This window comes from Kogia breviceps, chromosome 6, assembly GCF_026419965.1.
Source record: "Kogia breviceps isolate mKogBre1 chromosome 6, mKogBre1 haplotype 1, whole genome shotgun sequence".
NCBI classification, from domain to species: Eukaryota; Metazoa; Chordata; class Mammalia; order Artiodactyla; family Physeteridae; genus Kogia; species Kogia breviceps.
The window spans coordinates 120956333-120973590 of NC_081315.1; the positions used below are offsets into that span (position 1 = coordinate 120956333).

General features: G+C 39.1%; 1 protein-coding gene across 50 annotated transcripts in view; it reads left to right on the plus strand.

Annotated features, from left to right (window-relative positions):
- The window catches only part of ANK2 (ankyrin 2), a 689273-nt gene that overhangs the window by 579462 nt on the left and 92553 nt on the right, over positions 1-17258 (plus strand). The window lies entirely within an intron of this gene.

Here is a 17258-nt window from a genome sequence, read left to right on the forward strand (position 1 = left end):
ACAAGGAACTCTGGTCTGAAGCACTGGGTTCGAGGCCTCTGTGTGCGGTACCCTATGAGCAAGTAAAACTAGAATAAGCACAAAGGGAATAAAAAGGATCCAGGGCTGTGCAGAGATGTTGGTGAGGCTTCCCAGGGGATAAGACTCTCACAGACTACAAAATTAACACAGAAAAAGAGAGAAAGAGAGTGAGAGAGAGTGAGAGAGAGAGCTGCCTGTGCGGAACATAGCACTCAGGCACACGGCCTGCCAAGCTGAGGTGTTGGGCGCAGCCATTTCACACTAGGAACTCTGGTCTAAAGAGCGGGGTGCACTTCAAGTGAAACTAGACAAGCACAAAGGAAAAGAAAAAAAAGATATACAGGTGTTCCACCAGACACGGCCCTGCCCACCAGAAAGACAAGATCCAGCCTCATCCAACAGAACACAGGCACTAGTCTCCTTCACCAGGAAGCCTACACAACCCACTGAACCAACCTCAGCCACTGGGGGCAGACACCAAAAACAATGGGAACTATGAACCTGCAGCCTGTGAAAAGGAGACCCCAAACACAGTAAGTTAAGCAAAATGAGAAGACAGAGAAACACACAGCAGATGAAGGAGCAAGGTAAAAACCCAGCAGACCAAACAAATGAAGAGGAAATAGGCAGTCTACCTGAAAAAGAATTCAGAGTAAGGATAGTAAAGATGTTCCAAAATCTTGGAAATAGAATGGAGAAAATACAAGAAACGTTTAACAAGGACCTAGAAGAAATAAAGGGCAAACAAACAATGATTAACAACACAATAAATGAAATTAAAAATACTCTAGAAGGAATCAATAGCAGAATAACTGAGGCAGAAGAATGGATAAGTGACCTGGAAGATAAAATAGTGGAAATAACTACTGCAGAACAGACTAAAGAAAAAAGAATAAAAAGAATTGAGGACAGTCTCAGAGACCTCTGGGACAACATTAAACGCACCAACATTCAAATTATAGGGGTCCCAGAAGAAGAAGAGAAAAAGAAAGGGTCTGAGAAAATATTTGAAGACATTATAGTCGAAAATTTCCCTAACATGGGAGAGGAAATAGTCAATCAAGTCCAGGAAGTGCAGAGTCCCATACAGGATAAATCCAAGGAGAAACACGCCAAGACACATATTAATCAAACGATCAAAAGTTAAATACAAAGAAAAAATATTAAAAGCAGCAAGGGAAAAGCAATAAATAACATACAAGAGAATCCCCATAAGGTTAACAGCTGATCTTTCAGCAGAAACTCTGCAAGCCAGAAGGGAGTGGCAGGACATATTTAAAGTAATGAAAGAGAAAAACCTACAACAAAGATTGCTCTACCCAAAAAGGAACTCATTTAGATTCAGTGGAGAAATTAAAACCTTTACAGACAAGCAAAAGCTAAGAGAATTCAGCAGCACCAAACCAGCTTTACAACAAATGCTAAAGGAACTCCTCTAGGCAGGAAACACAAGAGAAGGAAAAGATCTATAATAACAAACCCCAGACAATTAAGAAAATGGTAATAAGAACATACAAATTGATAATTACCTTAAATGTAAATGGACTGGGGCTCGAGGAGAAGATGGCAGAAGAGTAAGATGCGGAGATCACCTTCCTTCCCACAGATACATCAGAAATACATCTACACGTGGAACTGCTCCTACAGAACACCCACTGAATGCTGGCAGAAGACCTCAGACTTCCCAAAAGACAAGAAACTCCCCACGTACCTGGGTAGGGCAAAAGAAACAAGAAAAGACAGAGACAAAAGAATAGGGACTGGACCTGCACCAGTGGGAGGGAGCCATGAAGGAGGAAAGGTTTCCACACACTAGGAAGGCCCTTTGCAGGTGGAGACTGTAGGTGGGGGAAGGGGGAAGCTTCAGAGCCACGGAGGAGAGCACAGCAACAGGGGTGCGGAGGGCAAAGCGGAGAGATTCCCGCACGGAGGATCGGTGCTGACCAGCACTCACCAGCCTGAGAGGCTTGTCTGCTCACCCACCAGGGCGGACGGGGGCTGGGAGCTGAGACTTGGGCTTTGGGTCGGATCCCAGGGAGAGGACTGGGGTTGGCGGCGTGAACACAGCCTGAAGGGGGCTAGTGCGCCACGGCTAGCCGGGAGGGAGTCTGGGAAAAAGTCTGGAACTGCCGAAGTGGCAAGAGACTTTTTCTTCCCTCTTTGTTTCCTGGTGCGCAAGGAGACGGGATTAAGAGCGCTGCTTAAAGGAACTCCAGAGACAGGCACAAGGCACAGCTAACAGCGCGGACCCCAGAGACGGGCATGAGGTGCTAAGGCCACTGCTGCCACCACCAAGGAGCCTGTGTGTGAGCACAGGTCACTCTCCATACCTCCCCTCCCGGGAGCCTGTGCAGCCCAGCCCGCCACTGCCAGGGTCCTGTGATGCAGGGACAACTTCCCTGGGAGAACGCACGGTGCGCCTCAGGCTGGAGCAACGTCACGCTGGCCTCTGCAGCTGCAGGCTCGCTCTGCATCCGTATCCCTCCCGCCCCCTGGCCTGAATGAGCCAGAGCCCCTGAATCAGCTGCTCCTTTAACCCCGTCCTGTCTGAGAGAAGAACAGACGCCCTCAGGTGACTTATATGCAGAGGCGGGTCCAAATCCAAAGCTGAACCCCAACCCCGGGAGCTGTGCGAACAAAGAAGAGAAAGGGAAATCTCTCCCAGCAACCTCAGGAGCAGCGGATTAAATCTCCACAATCAACTTGATGTATCCTGCATCTGTGGAATACCTGAATAGACAATGAATCATCCCAAATTGAGGAGGTGGACTTTGGGAGCAAGATATATTATTTATTCCCCTTTTCCTCTTTTTGTGAGTTTGTATGTGTATGCTTCTGTGTGAGATTTTGTCTGTATAGCTTTGCTTTCACCATTTGTCCTAGGATTCTGTCCATCCGTTCTTTTTTTCTTTACTTTTTAAATTTTTTTTCATATCTTTTATTTTAATAAATTTATTGTATTTTACCTTTATTTTATTTTATCTCCTCCCTTCCTTCCTTCCTTCCTTCCTTCCTTCCTTTCTTTCTTTCTTTCTATTTTTTCTCCCTTTTATTCTGAGCTGTGTGGATGAAAGGCTCTTGGTGCTCCAGCCAGGCGTCAGGGCTGTGCCTCTGACATGGGAGAGCCAAGTTCAGTATACTGGTCCAAAAGAGACCTCCCAGCTCCACGTAATATCAAATGGCAAAAATCTCCCAGAGATCTCCATCTCAACACCAAGACCCAGCTTCACTCAATGACCAGCAAGCTACAGTGCTGGAAACCTTATGCCAAACAACTAGCAAGACAGGAACAGAGCCCCATCCATTAGCAGAGAGGCTGCCTAAAATCATAATAAGGCCACAGACACCCCAAAACACACCACCAGACGTGGACCTGCCCACCAGAAAGACAAGATCCTGCCTCATCCACCAGAACACAGGCACTGGTCCCTTCCACCAGGAAGCCTACACAACCCACTGAACCAACCTTAGCCACTGAGGACAGACACCAAGAACAATGGGAACTATGAACCTGCAGCCTGCGAAAAGGAGTCCCCAGACAGAGTAAGATGAGAAAAATGAGAAGACAGAAAAACACATAGCAGATGAAGGAGCAAGGTAAAAACCTACCACACCTAACAAATGAAGAGGAAATAGGCAGTCTACCTGAAAAAGAGTCCAGAATAATGAGAGTAAAGATGATCCAAAATCTTGGAAATAGAATAGCAAAAATGCAAGAAATATTTAAAAAGGACCTAGAAGAAATAAAGAGCAAACAAACAATGATGAACAACACAATAAATGAAATTAAAAATACTCTAGAAGGAATCGATAGCAGAATAACTGAGGCAGAAGAACAGATAAGTGACCTGGAAGATAAAACAGTGGAAATAACTACTGCAGAGAAGAATAAAGAAAAAAGAATGAAAAGAATTGAGGACAGTCTCAGAGACCTCTGGGACAACACTAAATGCACCAACATTCGAATTATAGGGGTCCCAGAAGAAGAAGAGAAAAAGAAAGGGACTGAGAAAATACTTGAAGAGATTATAGTTGAAAACTTCCCTAATAGGGGAAAGGAAATAGTCAATCAAGTCCAGGAAGCATAGAGAGTCCCATACAGGATAAATCCAAGGAGAAACACGCCAAGACACATATTAATCAAACGATGAAAAGTTAAATACAAAGAAAAAATATTAAAAACAGCAAGGGAAAAGCAATAAATAACATACAAGGGAATCCCCATAAGGTTAACAGCTGATCTTTCTGCAGAAACTCTGCAAGGCAGAAGGGAGTGGCAGGACATATTTAAAGTGATGAAGGAGAAAACAACCTACAACCAAGATTACTCTACCCAGCAAGGATCTCATTCAGATTTGATGGAGAAATTAAAACCTTTACAGACAAGCAAAAGCTAAGAGAGTTCAGCAGCACCAAACCAGCTTTACAAAAAATGCTAAAGGAACTTCTCTAGGCAAGAAACACAAGAGAAGGAAAAGACCTACAAGAACAAACCCGAAACAATTAAGAAAATGGGAATAGGAACATACATATTGATAATTACCTTAAATGTAAATGGATTAAATGCTCCCATCAAAAGACACAGACTGGCTGAATGGATACAAAAGCAAGACCCGTATATATGCTGTCTACAGGAGACCCACTCCAGACCTAGGGACACATACAGACTGAAAGTGAGGGGATGGAAAAAGATATTCTATGCAAATGGAAATCAAAAGAAAGCTGGAGTAGCAATTCTCATATCAGACAAAATAGACTTTAAAATAAAAACGATTACAAGAGACAAAGGACACTACATAATGATCAAGGGATCGATCCAAGAAGAAGATATAACAATTGTAAATATTTATACACCCAACATAGGAGCACCTCAATACAGAAGGCAAATACTAACAGCCATAAAAGGGGAAATCGACAGTAACACAATCATTGTAGTGGACTTTAACACCCCACTTTCAGCAATGGACAGATCATCCAAAATGAAAATAAATAAAGAAACACAAGTTTTAAATGATACATTAAACAAGATGGAGTTAATAGATATTTATAGGACATTCCATCCAAAAACAACAGAATACACATTTTCCTCAAGTGCTCATAGAACATTCTCCAGGATAGATCATATTTTGGGTCACAAATCAAGCCTTGGTAAATTTAAGAAAATTGAAATTGTATCAAGTATCTTTTCCAACCACAACGCTATTAGACTAGATATCAATTACAGGAAAAATATCTGTAAAAATTACAAACACATGGAGGCTAAACAATACACTACTTAATAACCAAGAAATCACGGAAGAAGTCAAAGAGGAAATTTAAAAATACCTAGAAACAAATGACAATGAAAACATGATGACCCAAAACCTATGGGATGCAGCAAAAGCAGTTCTAAGAGGGAAGTTTATCACAATACAATCCTACCTTAAGAAACAGGAAACATCTCAAATAAACAACCTAACCTTGCACCTAAAGCAATTAGAGAAAGAAGAACAAAAAAACCCCCAAAGTTAGCAGAAGGAAAGAAATCATAAAGAGCAGATCAGATATAAATGAAAAAGAAATGAAGGAAACAATAGCAGTGATCAGTAAAACTAAAAGCTGGTTCTTTGAAAAGATAAACAAAATTGATAAACCATTAGCCAGACTCATCAAGAAAAAAAGGGAGAAGACTCAAATCAATAGAATTAGAAATGAAAAAGGAGAAGTAACAACTGACACTGCAGAAAATACAAAGGATCATGAGAGATTACTACAAGCAACTCTGTCAATAAAATGGACAACCTGGAAGAAATGGACAAATTCTTGGAAATGCACAACCTGCCGAGACTGAACCAGGAAGAAATAGAAAATATGAACAGAGCAATCACAAGCACTGAAATTGAAACTGTGATTAAAAATCTTCCAACAAACAAAAGCCCAGGACCAGATGGCTTCACAGGTGAATTCTATCAGACATTTAGAGACCAACTAACACCTATCCTTCTCAAACTCTTCCAAAATATAGCAGAGGGAGGAACACTCCCAAACTCATTCTACGAGGCCACCATCACCCTGATACCAAAACCAGACAAAGATGTCACAAAGAAAGACAACTACAGGCCAATATCACTGATGAACATAGATGCAAAAATCCTCAACAAAATACTAGCAAACAGAATCCAACAGCACATTAAAAGGATCATACACCATGATCAAGTGGGGTTTATTCCAAAAATGCAGGGATTCTTCAATATATGCAAATCGATCAATGTGATACACCATATTAAAAAATTGAAGGAGAAAAACTATATGATCTTCTCAATAGATGCAGAGAAAGCTTTTGACAAAATTCAAAACCCATTTATGATAAAAACCCTGCAAAAAGTAGGCACAGAGGGAATTTTCCTCAACATGAGAAAGGCCATATATGACAAACCCACAGCCAACATCATACTCAATGGTGAAAAACTGAAACCATTTCCACTAAGATCAGGAACAAGACAAGGTTGCCCACTCTCACCACTCTTATTCAACAGAGTTTTGGAAGTTGTAGCCACAGCAATCAGAGAAGAAAAAGAAATAAAAGGAATCCAAATCAGAAAAGAAGAAGTAAAGCTGTCACTGTTTGCAGATGACATGATACTATACATAGAGAATCCTAAAGATGCTACCAGGAAACTACTAGAGCTAAGCAATGAATTTGGTAAAGTAGCAGGATACAAAGATAATGCACAGAAATCTCTTGCGTTCCTATACACTAATGCTGAAAAATCTGAAAGTGAAGTTAACAAAACACTCCCATTTACCACTGCAACAAAAAGAATAAAATATCTAGGAATAAACCTACCTAAGGAGACAAAAGACGTGTATGCAGAAAATTATAAGACACTGATGAAAGAAATTAAAGATGATACAAATAGATGGAGAGATATACCATGTTCTTGGATTGGAAGAATCAACATTGTGAAAATGACTCTACTACCCAAAGCAATCTACAGATTCCGTGCAATCCCTATCAAACTACCACTGGCATTTTTCACAGAACTAGAACAAAAAATTTCACAATTTGTATGGAAACACAAAAGATCCTGAATAGCCAAAGCAATCTTGAGAACGAAAAATGGAGCTGGAGGAATCAGGCTCCCTGACTTCAGACTATACTACAAAGCTATGGTAATCAAGACAGTATGGTACTGGCACAAAAACAGAAATATAGATCAATGGAACAGGATAGACAGTCCAGAGAGAATCCCACGCACATATGGTCACCTTATCTTTGATAAAGTAGGCAAGAATATACAATGGAGAAAAGACAGCCTCTTCAATAAGTGGTGCTGGGAAAACTGGACAGGTACATGTAAAAGTATGAAATTAGAACACTCCCTAACACCATACACAAAAATAAACTCAAAATGGATTACAGACCTAAATGTAAGGCCAGACACTATCAAACTCTTAGAGGAAAACATAGGCAGAACACTCTATGACATAAATCACAGCAAGATCCTTTTTGACCCACCTCCTAGAGAAATGGAAATAAAAACAAAAATAAACAAATGGGACCTAATGAAACTTAAAAGCTTTTGCACAGCAAAGGAAACCATAAACAAGAGCAAAAGACAACCCTCAGAATGGGAGAAAATATTTGCAAATGAAGCAACTGACAAAGGATTAATCTCAAAATTTACAAGCAGCTCATGCAGCTGAATAACAAAAAGCAACCCAATCCAAAAATGGGCAAAAGACCTAAATAGAGATTTCTCCAAAGAAGATATACAGATTGCCAAAAGACACATGAAAGAATGCGCAACATCATTAGTTTAGTTGTTAGAGAAATGCAAATCAAAACTACAATGAGATATTCTCTCACACCAGTCAGAATAGCCATCCTTAAAAAATCTACAAACAATAATAAATGCTGGAGAGGGTGTGGAGAAAAGAGAACCCTCTTGCACTGTTGGTGGGAATGTAAATTGATAGAGCCACTATGGAGAACAGTATGGAGGTTCCTTAAAAAACTACAAATAGAACTACCATATGACCCAGAAATCCCACTACTGGGCATATACCCTGAGAAAACCATAATTCAAAAAGAGTCATGTACCAAAATGTTCACTGCAGCTCTATTTACAATAGCTAGGACATGGAAGCAACCTAAGTGTCCATCAGCAGATGAATGGATAAAGAAGATGTGGCACATATACACAATGGAATATTACCCAGCCATAAAAAGAAACGAAATTGAGTTATTTGTAGTGAGGTGGATGGACCTAGAGTCTGTCATACAGAGTGAAGTAAGTCAGAAAGAGAAAAACAAATACCATATGCTAACACATATATATGGAATGTAAGAAAAAAATGTCATGAAGAATCTAAGGGTAAGATGAGAATAAAGACACAGACCTACTACAGAATGGACTTGAGAATATTGGGAGGGGGAAGGGTAAGCTGTGACAAAGTGAGAGGGTGGCATGGACATATATACACTACCAAACGTAAAATAGATAGCTAGTGGGAAGCAGCCGCATAGCACAGGGAGATCAGCCAGGTGGTTTGTGACCACCTAGAGGGGTGGGATAGGGAGGGTGGTAGGGAGGGAGACACAAGAGGGAAGAGATATAGGAACATATGTATATGTATAACTGATTCACTTTGTTATAAAGCAGAAACTAACACAGCATTGTAAAGCAATTATACTCCAATAAAGATGTTAAAAAATGTAAATGGATTAAATGTCATGAATTAAACATTCCATGACTTAAATCACTGCAAGATCCTTTTTGACCCACCTTCTAGGGAAATGGAAATAAAAATAAAAATAAACAAATGGGACCTAATGAAACTTAAAAGCTTTTGAACAGCAGAGGAAACCATAAACAAGACGAAAAGACAACCCTCAGAAAGGGAGAAAATATTTGCAAATGATGCAACTGACAAAGGGTTAATATCCAAAATATACAAGCAGCTCATTCAGCTCAATATCAAAAAAACAGACAACGCAATCCAAAAATGGGCAGAAGACCTAAATAGCGATTTCTCCAAAGAATATATACAGATTGCCAACAAACACATGAAAGGATGCTCAACATCACTAATCATTAGAGAAATGCAAATCAAAACCACAATGATGTATCACCTCATACTGGTCAGAATGGCCATCATCAAAACACCTACAAACAATGAATGCTGGAGAGGGTGTGGAGAGAAGGGAACGCTCTTGCACTGTTGGTGGGAATGTGAATTGATAGAGCCACTATGCAGAACAGTATGGAGGTTTCTTAACAAACTACAACTAGAACTACCATATGACCCAGCAATACCACTACTGGGCATATACCCTGAGAAAACGATAATTCAAAACGAGACATGTACCACAATGTTCACTGCAGCACTATTTACAATAGCCAGGACATGGAAGCAACCTAAGTGTCCATCGATAGATGAATGGATAAAGAAGATTTGGCACACATATACAATGGGATATTACTCAGCCATAAAAAGAAATGAAATTGAGTTATTTGTAGTGAGGTGGATGGACCTAGAGTCTGTCATACAGAGTGAAGTAAGTCGGAAAGAGAAAAACAAATACCGTATGCTACCACATATATATGGAATCTTAAAAAAAGTGGTTCTGATGAACCTAGGGGCAGGACAGGAATAAAGACGCAGATGTAGAGAATGGACTGGAGGACATGGGGATGGGGAGGGGTAAGCTGGGATGAAGTGAGAGAGTGGCATTGACATATATACACTACCAAATGTAAAATAGCTAGTGAGAAGCAGCTGCATAGCACAGGGAGATCAGCTCAGTGCTCTGTGACCACTTAGAGGTGTGGGATAGGGAGGGTGGGAGAGAGATGCAAGAGGGAGGGGTTATGGGGATATATGTATATGTATAGGTGATTCACTTTGTTATACAGCAGAAACTAACACAATATTGTAAAGCAATTATAGTCCATAAAGATGTAAAAAAAAAAGATGCTACTAATTAGAAACATAAGTTTTGGAACTCAGTTTTTTTATATCCTCTTTGAAGTAGAAACAAAAGCATGCCTATACATAAGCGTATTTGTTACTGAATTAAAAATAAATTTATTTTTTTAATTATTAATAATATAACATTTGAGATTCAAAATTTAATCTGACTCTAAGAAGAATAGCTATTGCCTAGTTTCTGAGCAGTTCTTGAGTTTTCATGAAATTGCACTTTGAGACTTATTTAGAAGCTTCTATATGAATTCTCAGGCTTTAGCATGTGATACCTTTTTGCTGAGTCAGTTCACATATAAGTATTACTGGAAAGACTTTCTTGTTGGAATCCAGGTATTCTCCTGAAAGGCATAAATGCAGCAATGCAATGAGATTTTTTTCAGAACTTGAAAACCTTTACCATATTTTTTTGTTAAGTGTTTGTTGAAATGGTTAGGATATTTAGAAGCCAGACATGTTGTCTATATAACATCATTTACCTCCCCTGGGTTTCATCTGCATTCAAATGGACATTTGGTTGAGAGAAAAATCTCATTTTAACTTTTCAGATTTTAAAACAGTGAACTATGTAGACTTTACCTGCTTTGGGAAGTAAATATATCTTTTCATATATCTTCAGGGGAGTGGACAGATACACACCTCAAAGGGCATTCTTTTAATAAATAGTTCAGAATTTTTTCACTTAAAATGACATTTTTGGAGGAGGAATCATGTTTTCTTCCTCACATTCCATATGTAACCATAGTTACTAAAAAATTGTTGCTGTGAAAATATAAACATATGTATTTCATTTACTCTTCAAACATTCATCACTTGGTATAAAAATTTGGGAAAGTTTATAAAACTTTGGTATAATCTTTATAAACACAATGGAAAGGAGGAATTTTTTTAGGAAAAGAAATATTACTTTATGCTCCTGAAATATCCATGGATTACTTGATTTGAGAGCAGAGTCCTTGTAGTAGCTATAAGTTTCTCAGAGTCCTTATAATTGATTATATTTCCAGGTTTCCTGGGGTCATTCCATCGTAGGGATATATAACAGACAAGGCAGAGCTGATGACATTCCAGCCTGGGGGTAGTCAGACAAATAGACTGTCACACATATGGTACATCTCCATGGATGGAAAGGCTAGAGTGAAAGCATAGAAGGAATCATGTGGCACCCTGTGCGTTGTTTAAAAAAAATTCAATCAAGTAAATTTTAAAGATCTAATTGGCTTTATTGAATGATTCATGAATCAGCAGCATCTATCTAGCAAGTAGAGAGGAGTTCCAAAGGACTGCAAAAAGGAAAAGGTTTTTAAAGGCAGAACAAGGAAGTCATAAAGAAAAAAAGATTATTTCAGACCTAGGTATCCTACCTATGGGGGACAGAAGGGGTCTAAGTGGCAGATTACCTCATCTTTCTTTTGGGGATGATGAGAGCCCACGTGACAGATTACGTTCTTGGTGCTGACCAGAAAATTGCTGACTGACCAATTAAGACTACATTTCTGGGGAGGTTGAAGCTTCAGTTAGGTTAGGTATTAAGCCCCGGTTTCGTGGTGTGGCCTAGCACAAGTGACTCCATTTTGGGCCTATGGCTTTTCTTTTTAACAATTACCCCCTTTTGATCAGACTTTCATCTTAACTGAGAGAAGTGATCCAACTTTAAGGCATTAGCCTCACTCTCAGCTACCTCTCTGAAGTTCTCATGGTTTTTATCATCCCTTTGGTGGTATCCATAGGTTATGATGTTGTTTCTACCCCTGTGATATTCACAGATTATAGCTTCAGGTTCACAATCTTTAAATTGGTTATTCTCTTCGTTCCTTTCCTGGTGTTCCAGTCTTAGGGAGATCATTTGCTTTGTGGGTAGTGGCTGTGAACATGTATTTAAAGCTTTTGCAAATACACGATGCACCAGGGAGATTATTATAATTATTATAAGCAGGATAATTCGCAATGTTTGGAGTGCACTTCTGAGCCATGGTGCCCAAGATCAAAATCAGCTAAGTCAAGGAAAAGACCCCATTGAACGAGTCACCTATTTTAAGCCAAGTGGCTTGCTCAGTGATCTTATGTAATTGTTTCAACTTCCCCAGAAGTGTTAATCCAAGTGCAGCAGGGGGTGTTGGCTGCAACACAGGCTCTTGCTCAGCTCAAACATAATCAAGGGCTATCCTATTATCAAGAATAACTTTGGCCCAGAGTCTAAGGATCTTTGTTGGGCAGATCTTATCTTAGCAACAGAATCTGGAATATCTTCAAAAGTTAAAGAGAGGTTCCTCATTAACATTCACTCCTAATCAGGGATGTAGGGAATCTGTCAAGGAGAGTTAATTTGGAATCACGAATGCCTCCTGGTATTAAGGGTCTGTGGACCATGTAGGCAGTTGCATTCTGGTTATTCTTGCCTTGTATCCCTTTCTTTGCATAGAACCTGGACACAAAGTTCCCCAAATTTGGGGTATCAATAAGAGACAGGGAAACATACCAGGGGTCTCTAGCCTCATGGACAGATCCGAGTTTTTTGATGACAAATCCAGCAGTCTGAAAGGTTACTTCTGTTAGCAATGGCCTGGGAGATATGAATGGTGGTGTTATCTTTCCAGGCCAACGCTGGAGTAAAGGAAAGAAAAAGAGAGGGTTTCACGTTTAGTTAAAGCATGAATTCATGATCTGGTGTCTTGGAAAGAAGCAGTCTACCTTGATGTCAGCTACTTCTCTTCCTAGTTAGTTTAATTTGGAGGTCTCCAGCATTTGGATGGGACCAGATGTCAGCTGGAGTCTTCCTTAACTGTGAAATATGTAACCAAGGCTTGAATTGTTGAAGTTTAGCTGTCATCTGAATAGTAAAGGGGACTTGGTATAGTCCCTTCCAAGAATATTCAAAGGCAGGCTTTGTTCTTACCAATTCAGTTTTATGATCTTAAAGTTATCAGAAGCCTGCACTTGTCAAAAAGTTATTTTCTTGAATTTTTCTGAAGATGAAATACTTTTGCTGGAAGACTTTTGCAAAGTGTCAGAGTAAAACAATAGCTCTCTGCAAATGACAGAAGACTTTTAAAATGTCCATTATTAAAGACCTGATGGAATTAACGAGGATATTTAGTTATTTCTGTGACACACAACATTTTTAGATAACTGGAATTAGGACATATCAGATTTCCAGGAATTTTGCACAATTTATGAAATACTTATAACATATACCTGTATAAACACAACATAAAGAAGGCTTTGTATTACTTCTTACATGCTTCCCATGTAATTTAACATACCAAATAAGCATAATTAATACCAAATAAGCATCTCCCTTTTTATAAGGAGAGAGAACAAATCTTTTGAAATGTTCCAGGGGCCCTCTGGAAAATTTCCATGTTAGTTTAAGTTAAAAAAGACTTCATTTAGAATTTGATTTTGGTGAAGTTTGTCAAAAATATCAAAGATTTTATAACACTTGATCAAATAGGGTCATAGGTCATTGTGAAACAATACTTAGTTACCTATTTAATCAAAATAACAAAGATTTCCTAGGTAGACATTGAAGGTTACATAGTTCTGAGCAAAACTTAGCTCTTTTAATATCTAGAGGACTAGGTTTATTTAAGTAATCAATGACCTGATAAAGACAACATAGAACATAGGTGATTATTTTGACAAGACATAATATCTTTGTTTTTTCTAGGCAGATTACTTAAAGAAAAACCTTTCGTAATCTCTTATTTTCAAGAACAGATTTATAGAAAACAAAAAATGTTGACCTTCCAACAGAGAAAAAAACAAATTCCAATTTTGCACCAGCCAACTTTTGATATTCAAATTTATTTACTTAACTAAATTCATTCTATTTATCTAGTCCTGACCACATGTAAAATTCCTTTTCCTTATTATTTCTAGTAGGCTTAACTAACTGCACATATAAGAATATTTAACTCTGGGCTTCCCTGGTGGCGCAGTGGTTGAGAATCCGCCTGCCGATGCAGGAGACACGGGTTCGTGCCCTGGTCCGGGAAGATCCCACATGCCGCGGAGCGGCTGGGCCCGTGAGCCATGGCCGCTGAGCCTGCGCGTCCGGAGCCTGTGCTCCGCAACGGGAGAGGCCACAGCAGTGAGAGGCCCGCATACCGCAAAAAAAAAAAAAAAAAAAAAAAAAAAAAAAAGAATATTTAACTCTTAGTAACCTTTAATTTCTAGTGAAAACTAAGAAGTAAGCATTATAAACTGTCTTTTATATCAGCATTCTGTTGACTGGCAGACTTATAAATACTTTTTATAATTTCTGGAAATACGCTTCTCACAATGGCACAAAACATGTTTGCTATTACACCCAAATATCTTTAATTCCTTTGTGAAAGGAAGTAAAAAGTGGATAAACCTATGCCCAGTAATAAATGTTTCAATATTTTATCCTATTTGGAAATGGTCTGTATGTTCAATGACTATCCATCATTTAATTCAACTTAGCAAAACTTTAAGGTTTCAGGATACTAGAAAGATTTGGGGTAAGTACTGAAAAAGTTCATCTAGAAACTTTTCTCTCACTTACACCCATTTAATTTACTTGTTTTCAATAATTATGTTTAGACCACCCACAAAAACCTCATGAGACATTGGACAAAGTCTGTTAATGTTCTAAGTTATTTTTCTGGCTGACAAATTTTGCAAGAGATAACATGAACCTCTTTGACTAATAAGCCCAGGTAGAATAAAAAGTTTTATGTCTGCATTATATTCAATGTTATTAACTCTAAAGGCATATCTATTTCCATTAAACCATCAAACTTAAACTAGCCTTTATTTACCAAACATTATCGCAGATCATGTGAACCTGAAAAGCATTTGGGTTAGTTTGAATCCTCAATTTGTAAAAGGCTTGCTTGTTTAAGCCAGTTAAATAGAGCTCTTTTACAAATTAACTTTAGCAATACCATTCGAAGGTAGAAAAATGCCAAACACCTACAACACATATATAGACACACATAAGCATACAGACAGACATAAACAGAGATCTTACAGTTTTCATTTAAAATTTTTCCTTGAACTAGATTTTTGGGCAAGAGTGCTGCTTTAGCAATTTGTATTTTTTTTAAAGTTCCCTTCCCCACCTCCTTTTTTATTTTCTGCACTTCTCTAGAGCTATACTTCTAGCTTTGCAAAGACTTTTAAGATAAGGACAGTTGTTCTCAATTCCTTAAAGAACTGGTTTGGAGCCTGGATGCTGATGGACTGACATACCCCTTTACCTATGTTGGAATGTTTCTCTCTGGTTACATTTAGCTTAGAGAAGATGGCCAAAAAAATTTTGTTTTAATCTGTTAGGCTCTGAATATCAGCTTCCAATTCCGCCAAACCTCTGGTTATAAAGTTATTAAATCCTTTCAAATATCTTGTCAGTTTTCAGCCAGAACAAACAATGGCTATTTCTGGTAATATTGAACAAACTCCTGGACTCAAGAGGTGTCCCCCAAAAGGGTGCAAAAGATATTATATTCACAAGATCTAGAGTCACCCAAAGGCAAGCAAAAGAAAGAACTGAAAACTTGCATGTTCCAGGCAGGCAGAAAGCCAAGCCAGGTACTTAGGGCATCAAACAAAACAAGCAAGAACGCAATGGCTATCCCTGGGAGAGACAGGATCAATAACCAATGGATCTGTATTTGGAAAGGAAGGGACAAGTTGAAATTTTATTTTCCTCTTTCACCTGTGCTCTGTAGACTGGTTCGGTAGAACTGGGTTTGGTAAGAATTCTTACCTTTCCCTGGCTTCTGCCATTTTTCCCTGGATCCCCTCTGCAGGCTCCTGTTTTTTATTCATTTTAATTTTAGCTTTCCTTGGCAGTTTAAGGGCATAGTGTAGCAGTTTACCAGAAAATCCCTCAAAGTCTCATCAACTCTGAGAGGTGTCCATGGGGGCCCTCCTTCGAAGATAGACATGGGGGTGTCTGTAAGGCCGTTAACATGGTGGGCTTTTGTTTACGGTCTCCTGGTCTTTTTAGAGTGGAAAAGACAATTCAGATAGGATTACTAGAATGAATACTTAAGCAAAGGAGGAAAGAGGGGAGCAGTAGGAGTTATGTCAGTCTTATAGTCTTTTGTTTTAGGTACCTCTTATATCTTTAATTTTTTCTTAGCTCTTTGCAGCAGAACTTTCAATGGAGCTATTTTGGAATTTTGAAGCCTTTTGGAGGCTTTTGCATACAATTAAAATATGTATCCCTTACTTTTTAAGTTCACTTCTTAAATGATTTTATCTAATTGGAATGTTCCTCATAATGGCCATTGTAATTTCCCTGAGGGCTGGCAGCAGTTTGGTAGGACCCTAGCTTCATATGGGGTTCAACCCACATTTCTGTTCAGATTTTGCCACAAATGGAGTGCCACCCACATTTCTGTGTGGTCATGTTTTGGGGAACCCCGACATGATAGTTACCAGGCAAAGCTCTCAGGACACAGTAAGATTTTGACATTTTTGTAGATATCTATAGCTTCTGCAATTATAGTTCTTAGACATAAAATAGGCAGTTGTACCAGAAGGTGGTGCACTTGACTCTTTAGAAATTGAAGATTCCCATCCCTTTTAGCTAGCCTTTATCTACACACAACAGGACAAACGAGTATGTGTACCTTAACACTGCAGAATTAAGTACAGTAAGTACCAAATACTGCAGCCTGGCCAAGAAAAAGGCCCTGGTTACACTACCAACAATTCCCAACTTGGAACCTGAGACTGAGGTGAAGAACTGAACCAGCAGACCTCAACAAATGGGGTCTGTGGACTGATTCCAAACAAATGGGGAACTGTAGCTAGCAGTTCCCAACATGGAATCTAGGGACAGAACCATAAGCTGGGGTTTCCAATCAAATAGGAAATTGTGGTCAGGACTACCAGAAGTACCCAACATGGAACTAGTGATTCCAAACAAATCGGGAACCAACTGGAAAGCCGGTTAGATCTGGAGTTCAACACAAAAAGAGCGGAGCTCCAACTGAGAGGAACTTACCAACAGCCCCCAGAAATGGAGAGAAAGACAGTGAACTCAGATAGGAGTTTGCAGGTATCACGACTGTGTTCCTTGTTGTCCCAAAATGCCATCAGAACTTCACTTTGGATCACACTGCTGCCACCAAATCTGTTAAAAAACCAAAATTCATCTGAGTAAATTTTAAAGCTCTAATTATCTTTATTGAATGATTCATGAATTAGGCAGCATCCTTCTAGTGAGCAGAGGGGAGCTCCAAAGGGCTACCAAAAGGGAAAGATTTTTTTAAAGGCAGGACAAGGAA